This window comes from Pseudorasbora parva, chromosome 9 (assembly GCF_024679245.1).
Source record: "Pseudorasbora parva isolate DD20220531a chromosome 9, ASM2467924v1, whole genome shotgun sequence".
Lineage (NCBI taxonomy): Eukaryota > Metazoa > Chordata > Actinopteri > Cypriniformes > Gobionidae > Pseudorasbora > Pseudorasbora parva.
The window spans coordinates 21772681-21781958 of NC_090180.1; the positions used below are offsets into that span (position 1 = coordinate 21772681).

The 9278-nt window shown below is 36.4% G+C and overlaps 2 long non-coding RNA genes across 2 annotated transcripts; both read right to left on the reverse strand.

Moving 5' to 3' along the window:
* Positions 1-1560: 1560 nt before the first annotated feature.
* Positions 1561-4180, reverse strand: LOC137089593 (uncharacterized). The gene is made up of 6 exons (XR_010907718.1): positions 3899-4180; positions 2697-2789; positions 2513-2622; positions 2277-2377; positions 1750-1842; positions 1561-1671 (listed from the first exon to the last, which is right to left on the reverse strand). It is a non-coding gene; the product is annotated as an uncharacterized lncRNA (long non-coding RNA).
* A 3186-nt stretch (positions 4181-7366) lies between these two features.
* LOC137089594 (uncharacterized) lies at positions 7367-8761 on the reverse strand. Its single transcript, XR_010907719.1, has 3 exons — positions 8652-8761; positions 8362-8413; positions 7367-8217 (listed from the first exon to the last, which is right to left on the reverse strand). It is a non-coding gene; the product is annotated as an uncharacterized lncRNA (long non-coding RNA).
* Positions 8762-9278: the final 517 nt, after the last annotated feature.

A 9278-nucleotide genomic window follows, 5' to 3' on the forward strand; every position in this document is an offset into this window, starting at 1 on the left:
ACTCTTCAATATTTATAAACAAAAAAAGATTATGCACTAAATTAGAGTACAAACTGAAATAAATAAATAAATGCTCAACCTTATGATTATCCATAAAGACTGCAGCAATTTTTTTTAAGGACCAGACTCTTGCTGAGCACTGGGGGTCAAGAACATTATACACTTTTGAAAAAAATATTTAGTAACAATTGCAGCAAAGGTATTGCACATTACCTGGTCCAATCTGCTCTTAGTACTACAGAGGGGCACCTTATATTTGGGTTTGAGTGGATGGTGGCATCATTTTCAAAGATGGTTAAGATCCTCATCTTCTCCCTTTATCCTGGCTCTATGTCCTGCAATAGAAATAAGCATAAAATTAGGGATTTTCCAGTGGACCACAGTGTGTTCAGTGTGTTCCTAAACATGCTCATGTAACTTTATTTGAAAAGTAAAGGTGGCCCTGATTATAAAGGGTTAGTTCCTCACAAAAATGAAAATTAGACCATGATTTAATCACCCTCAAGCCATCCTAGGTGTATATAACTTTCTTTGTGTCAGAGTTATATCAGAGTTATATATTAAAAAGCGCATTTTTACCTACCCATCCATCAGCTATTCTATCCATCATATAACTGCCCCACACACAAGCGCATTTTGACTTGCATACCGTTGGAAGCTAGATATTTTAGTCTATACAGTTTTAAGTATGGATATTTTTCTTACACAAACACGCTACTTCGCTTGAATGAATGAATGAATGAATGGTACACTTTTATGATGGATAGATGCACTTTTATGGACTTCAAAACAGAAACCACCATTCAATGCCATTATAAAGCTTTGAAGAGCCATGATATTTTTTATTTAACTCTGCGTATATGAAGAATGTCCAATACACCTAGAATGACTTCAGGGTGAACAAACCATGGGCTAATTTTCATTTTTAGTTGAACTAACCTTTTAAGCTTGTTCAAATTCAGCCATTGAACTAAAACTGATAAACATATTATATTTCCCAAGCCCAAACACTGCCACACCTGAACCTGTGCTGTTAGAAGCCATTTCAGCATTGATGTAATTACAATGCTGATTCAACAACAACTTGTTGAATTTGTGCTCTCAGATGAAATCAAACTGATCACTGAGAAAGATTCAAATATGATTTTTCAATTTAGTATTTTTTACCATGACTTTGTACCCTGCTTTCGTCTCTTTACTCTGCCTTTTGGCTGACAGAGAGCAAATGATAAGTTTGTATACCTAAAAGGACCTGATAAACAGGTGAACAGGTGAAGTATTTCAGGCATGAGTGTATATGCTGATGATGACACACATCATCTTACCAGGCAAGTCTTCAGGATGTTTCCAAACTTTTCTCTTATAAACAAAGGTCCCTCTGAAAGTTGTGGCCTTTCTTTGAGCAAGTACAATGGAGTGACTGAAAGACAGAAAAAACAAATATGGAACAAGTTATATCCAAGTTATATCCTAAGAGAGGCATGGGACTTAGCTTGACAGAGAGATGACACCATTCAACCTTTAATCAAACATATATCACATGCTAAACAATTATCTGATGTTCATGTTGGTCTAGTAAGAACTTCATCTCATCTCCATTCTCTGTACAACTAGATGTGTGTTCATCCAATGAAGGGAAAAGGTGCTCTCCTGTAATACTCAGCACAGACCCTGAAAAAAACAAAAACATTGTTATAACTGTAAAAATTAAGTGTACACTTCATTTAGATCTAAAAATAATAAACTCACCTGATCTTTCAAAAAGTCACATTTTTTGCACATCTGCCAGATTTTTGTCAATGCATCACTGATGTTTGATGTTGGTGCTTTTTTTCTTTTTTTCTAAACAGGACAAATACAAAAACAAACACAAAAGCAGTTACAGTGTGTTAATTTAATGCGTAGCATTACAGAAATGGAATAATACAATGTGAAAACAACCCAATGCATAGTCTTCACTGTATTAATTAAATATAAATGTATTTATAAAGATACAAAAGAGCATTAAGTGATTTTGTCTTGTTGTTTGAGTAACAACAAGACAGCAGGTACATAGATTGCTGTCCCCTTAAGAGCTAAGGCACATATCTAATACATCCTACTAAAAAACCTTGGATTCACTAAATTATTTATGTTCACTTAAGACATAACCTACTGTGTTTACGGTAATGCTACCCACTGTGAGCTTTTTGACAAAATAGACCTGATAAACAGGTGAACAGGTGAAGTATTTCAGGCATGAGTGTATATGCTGATGATGACACACATCATCTTACCAGGCAAGTCTTCAGGATGTTTCCAAAATTTTCTCTCATAAACAAAGGTCCCTCTGAAAGTTGTGGCCTTTCTTTGAGCAAGTACAATAGAGTGTATGTGACTGAAAGACAGAAAAAACAAATATGGAACAAGTTATATCCAAGTTATATCCAAAGAGAGGCATGGGACTTAGCTTGACAGAGCGATGACACCATTCAACCTTTAATCAAACATATATCACATGCTAAACAATTACCTGATGTTCAAGTTGTAAGAACTTCATCTCATCTCCATTCTCTGTACAACTAAATGTGTGTTCATCCAACGAAGGGAAAAGGTGCTCTCCTGTAATACTCAGCACAGACCCTGAAAAAAAAACTTTGTTAAAACAGTAAAAATTAAGTGTACACTTCATTTAGATCTAAAAATAATAAACTCACCTGATCTTTCAAAAGGTCACATTTTTTGCACATCTGCCAGATTTTTGTCAATGCATCACTGATGTTTGATGTTGGTGCTTTTTCTTTTCTTTTCTAAACAGGACAAATACAAAAACAAACACAAAAGCAGTTACAGTATGTTAATTTATCATGTAGCATTACAGAAATGGAATAATAAAAAGATATTACAACCCAATGCAGTCTTCACTGTATTAATTAAATATAAATGTATTTATAAAGATACAAAAGAGCATTAAGTGATGTTGTCTTGTTGTTTGAGTAACAATATATACACAAGACGGCAGGTACTTAGATTGCTTTCACTTTAAGAGCTAAAGCACATATCAAATACATCCTACTAAAACATCTTGGATTCACTAAATTATTTATGTTCAATTAAGACATAACCTACTGTGTTTAAGGTAATGCTACCCACTGTGAGCTTTTTGACAAAATTGGGTATATGTTTCACTATCAAATTGCAATAAACACAAAAGATTAGCACTTACATGCTGTCTTTAACATTTTTAACATCATGCACGTCCTTCTTATTCTTTTCTCGTTCAAGCATGTTTCCTCACACTTGTCTAAGTTGTCAATAACGTTGAAGCTGTAACTTTTGGCGCGCGTTAATCAAAACAAAACGGTGTGCATGCGTCTTGCGGAAGAACATTGTAGTCGGAGCTACTTCTCTCTGTTTATGTCTATGAGGACGAGTCACGCCGAAAGTATTGTGCTACTCCGCATCGACGCCGACTGAGCTAAAATAGTCCCAAAATAAACATGTATTATAGGTGTAGCGTAATGATTCAAAATAAGACAAAAACACGGTTTAAAAAATGGATTCATAAAGTACTTGCTCATTGTATCTATTTCGTCAATTTTGAACATAAAAAAAGTTTATTACAAAGTGAAGCTTTAAATAGACGTTACTGTGCTACGTGTACAATCTCTAGCAAAATAGGCCTACATTTTATATAGTCTCCATTAAAAATATAGTCCATCCAGCCATACTCTAGCTGTATATGTTGATATATACCTTCAAATGTATAACAGATTGCTAACAGGATCACCGAACATAACAGATAACAAACAAGATAACTAATCACCACATGCTTTAGTATGAGTTTAGTCTTTATTTAACAAACAAGGTGTGCCATATATGTAGCTTAAATTATTCATAAAGCTTAAAGAAAACTTACCTCAACCAGATGAAATCCAGTCCCTTCCAAAGCGTGGTTGAAGGAGGAAACCCCGTGCAAGATACAGCGCTGACATTCTGCGCATGCGCGATGACGGGAAGTTATGAATAAATTAAAACATTACGTTTTCTCAACTTACTTGTTTGTGTTCAGTGGACGACATATTAGTAAACTTGCAGTGAAATCGTCCTTATAAGTAAACTCAACATTGTGGTCAAAAATTTGTCCACTCAACTTAAAATCTGAAACTGAGTCAACAATTTGCAAGTTGGATTTTTTACAGTGTAGTTACTTATAATAAGTTAGTTGGTTAGTAAGCATTTTTTCAGTCTTTGCAAATAGGTTTGAGCTGTTTTTTATACCACCTTTTCTTTAAAACACAAGTAGTAAAAGGCAATTGTTACCCAATTTCTACCTGATCTAACAACTAAAAACGTCTTTCATTGCACTTGGTGTAGCAAGGTGATTAAGTGATATAAAATTGAACTAAATATCAACATTAAAACTAAGTTAAACTACTCAGTTTTTTCTGATACTGGTGTTCCCATCATGAGTTTTATCATTGTTAGGTTTAGTAACTTGCCATTGTGTGACATTTGGAGTTAATTTTCTACTCAAAATGACAAATTCATACTCAAAAACGATCCTTCGAATGTTACCTTCACTGTGTATTGTGTACCAATTGAGATGTGTTCAGGTGCCACATTACTTCTACTATCTACTGTATTATTTACCTAGATGTTTCTAAGTAAAGCATACATTTTAAAAGTGTGGATTAATTCAGTGTTGTGTTGTTTGAGTAAAAAGTACTACAAAGCAAACTTTCTATTAAGCAGGAAATACTTTTTACTGGCCAAGTAAAAATTGCTAATTTTCTTTGTTCATTTAACTTAATTTAGTTAAGTAGTGTTTACTTAATTCCATATGTGAAATTTTACTTATAAAATGTATTTCTGTCCATTAATCTTTTGGAATTAGAATTCTTCTATTTCTCTTTGGGTATGTTTACACTACACCGGTTTCAACCCAAAACGAACAACTTTTTATGTCGTTTAGCTGTTCATTTAAAAGACAATAGGGTTTTTGGGGCCTGAAAACAATGCCTTTATCGCCTCCCGTGAAAAACAAAAATGCACATCTGTGAAAACATGTTCATGCATGTTACATGTTCACAGTGTGTTTCTTGACAAAGTGACGATGTCAACTTCTGGCCTGCAGCACATTACAGCCTTATTAGTCATTTTAATAGATTTGTGTGAATGGGGATCATTCGGAAAACGTTGTTGTGTTTAAGTGCATTGTTGTTGTGTAAACACCCTTTTACATTTGCTTTTCTTGTCCATTCCAACATACAGTAATGGTCTAATTTTGCAAAATTACACATTTTATAATATCTCTGTTTAGTCTGTTATGATATATGACACTGATTAAACATTTGGAGGGTGATTAACCTGGATTTCAGCCCATGAAGCTCAGGAATGACACAAACAGGGAAGAAAAGGTCATTTGTTTCATGTTTCATGATGTGAAATACAAGTTAGATAAGGCAGAGGATAATCCTGTGTCAAAAAAGACCACTAACCACAGACTGCCCCACATTTCCTAAAGCTCCTTTGACAGGACACTGTAATACCCGTAGCACATCACTCACTGCATGCTCGTCCACTGTACACTATTAACCCTCCTTACTACTGGAAAAACAAAAATCAAAAACCATATGCTCTGCTTTGTTTTTACTTCAGCAAGTCTCACTAGAATTATAGGTACATATAAACTTTCACCAGTTAGTCTGTGCACTCTACTTTTAGACTGCTAAAATCCTTTATGATGCACTAAAGGATCTGACATCAGGTGACCAGGGCAGTGCACTGCATGTGATGCTGAAAATGGGTAAATACCTGGTTACACTTTTTTTTTGATGGTCCACTTAAGACATTCTAACAATAGATTAGTACAAGTGATACTGTGAAGATCTACACAACACATCACGGATGGGGGTCGGTTACCGTTTTACATTTTAATGATTCCCCTGTTAAAATTTAATTATTGTGTTTCCTGGTTGTACCAGCATAATTCTTTCTTGGAAAACTACATTCTTATAAAACAAATCATTACTTACCGTTGACATTCATAAAAAAAAAAATCCCCTCCTTCATTCAGCACACATAAAATATTTAGGGTGATAGTTTGAGAAACACTCGTAACTCAATTTGGCTCAGCAGGTATCGTATCATTAGCCATTTTAAAATAGGCAAATAAAATCATTTATAAACAAAACTTGATATTTTTAGCTTTTTTAGTGTTCTTCCTTACAACTCATAGTGCTGTCTGTTCTTTCTCTCCCAAGGCGTCAAAATCCAAAGCATGGTCAAGTGCCTTCTGCGTCACAATGAAGACACTAAAGGTGCCCCTTGGTGTCATTTTTCGACATGCTGGATGCTCCAATTTATTTAAATGAGAAACCTTTGGCATCATACACATACGCACTGGGTATGGGAATATTATCGTCATGGTGAAATTTTTTATTTTATTTTATTTTATTTATTTATTGAAATTTTTTATTGGTTTATAATTTTGCCTTTATGACATGTTGGAGTGTGATTCCCAATTTATTCAGCAAGCATATTTTCATTTACATTTATTTTATTTACGCTATTTAGACACGTTTTAACATGTAACCCAACCCAACCCAACCCCACCCCATCCCTAAACCTACCCATTTGTCTGAACATGATATAAAGCACAGGATATAACATACTACTGCATCCACGAGTTATTAGAAAAAGTTAAATAATCCAAGTTTTCCGAGGGCAAACGATTGATTGGCATGAAGAAAATCCACAAAAGCGATAGGCATCTCCATCCGCCGAAGATCATGAACACATTAAATTTCAAATATATGTTCCGAAAAATGTCCAGAGGTGGACAAAGTACACAACTTCATTACTTAAGTAAAAGTAAAAGTACTACTAATCAAATATTACTCTGTTACAAGTGTACTTGCTTAAGTAAAAGTACAGAAGTATTTATTTTTAAAAGTTCTTAAAGGGATACTTCACTGCTTTTTCATATTCAACTACAGTCCCTGACAAAAGTCTTGTCGCTTTGTGCCTGTAATGAGATGTGTCGAGATGTGCCTGTAACGCTGAATGCACAGATCCAATACACACATCCGATATTCTCCCAACTTTACTATTCTCTTTCTCGCGGACATTTACATTTTTAACATTTTATAAGACATGCATCAAGTGTATGCCAACTAAACTAATTTTGATTTTTTAAACTGAAACGTACTTTCAAAGTATGGCTATGGGTGCACACACTGAACCATCTTCTTCCATTTTGCCATGAACTGATCAGTGTTCAAAAAAAATCTTACAATCTGTAAGTGCGGGAAATAACAGCCCATTCTTTCCCCCTTTTTGACACATTTAAGAGGGTCAACTAGTGTAATCTCTGGTGCCTTCATCCATGATGCATGTAGGTCAGTGATATGTAGAGTGTTTACAATAAAAATATGAAATATCTTTTAAATATGTAGTTTATAACATGAGTTGCCAAGATTTTAGAAAAGTTGTCTTTGTATTCGGGTTTCATGTGGTTTTAAAAAACTACTTTTATACCACTTTCATCAAGTTTCAACATCATGTGGTTTCACCATCAAGTAAAAAGGAATCAAATATTTTCCTTAGATCATAGATAACAACTTTTTAAACTACATTTCTCAATGTAAATATATATATATTTTTTTACTCTAATAACAAAAAAAATGATGTAACATGATATATTTACCCTTTTCCCTGTATATTGGTCACATACATGACTTTGAATTGTTGAACAAAAGCTTTTCAAATTTAAATAAGCAATGAAAAATGTTATGAAAAATATGTATAAATGTATATTTGAAAATAAATTAATACATAGGACTAAAATAATCAGCTGGCACTGGCTTATGTAATTATGTAATAATGTAATGTAATGTAATTATGTAAAGCTGTTACTGCTCTTCTCACATGTGTTAAAAACTCACCCCAAACCCCAACAGCTTAAACCAAAACCGCATCCTAAAAAAGAAGAGACTCAAACCAGCGCTCCTCCCATCAGATAGCATGCTCTCGACCGTACATCATCTCCTAATTCTCTCGTCTGGGTTAAGGTTAGGCAGACAAGTTTTTGGCAGGTAGAACTCCTCTGAGTTAGTTTCACTGCACTCCGTCAACACAGCTTACAATCATTTGTTTTCACACTCTCGGCTCTATCCATTCTAATGAAATTGTCATTTTCTCCTGGGCAGACGCAGCCAACGTTCCCTTGCTTTGCTGAGGAAAGGGTGGGAGTTGAATTTAAAAAAAAAAGAAAAGAAAGAGAAAGAAGAAAACATTAACTTCAGTTCCAAGGCATTCTACAATGCATTAGGTCATGAGAATTTAATCATACGCCGCTCAAATGATGAAATAAGTCACCGAAAGGGCCAGGGTTGAGCTTCACCATTGGTCACTCAAAGGTCATCTCCATCTGTGGAAAGAGGAATGATAAATAACTGGGGCAAAACAGTATTATTAAGTTTCTTTCTCGCTTGTAACAGTAGAGCAAATTAGCAGTCCTCAAAGACAGTCCAGGTTCCAGAATGAGTTTGCTCAGCTTCTGGGAATTCTGTCTGACAGATAGAAAAAGTGCTCGGCGCTTGAGGAATGGCCGTATCCAGTCGCCGGAGTTATTTTTGTTTGTCGAAATTCAGAAGTGGGCCTGTTACCCTGGAGGCAGCTCGTGTTTTCCATGTAGCTCAGCGACTTGGCAGGGTCCAGATCCTTGGTTTCCCAGTCTGTCCCCCCTTCCCGCTGGCCCTCTCCCTCTCTCTGTCACTCTCCTCAAGCGAAGTATCCCCCAACCTCCCCTTGCAGGAAAGAGAGCGCAGCCTGCCGTGGAGACAGACTGACTGCGCAGGCGGCCCGGCAGATGCACAGAAGATAAGTTTGTGTTCGTAAGCTGGGCCGTGACCCTCAGCAGCAGGACACTGACCAGATCCTGTCAGCGAGAGGGCAGAAGGGAGCCCGGCACAGCCGCCACCCTCCCCCACAGTTGCGGCTCTCCTGCCACCCAGCCTATCGCGGCCCCGCGGGGAGGAGGGAAGCCCTGTGGAGCCGGCGCTTTCCTCTACAGCAGCACCGCAAGGCTCCCTAACACCTCCTCCGACCCCGCAATCTCTCTCAGGCTCTGCCGACACACAATGATGGGCCGCATCATTTCCCCTCTCCCTGCCGGACTAATGGATGGAGACGTGTGACAGCGACGCCGGAGTACTTTCGAAAACACTCCATCAGCAGTTTCTCATGGCTATTGCTCCTAAAGTAATCGAAGGAAGCTTTTCCCTGCAGTTGAC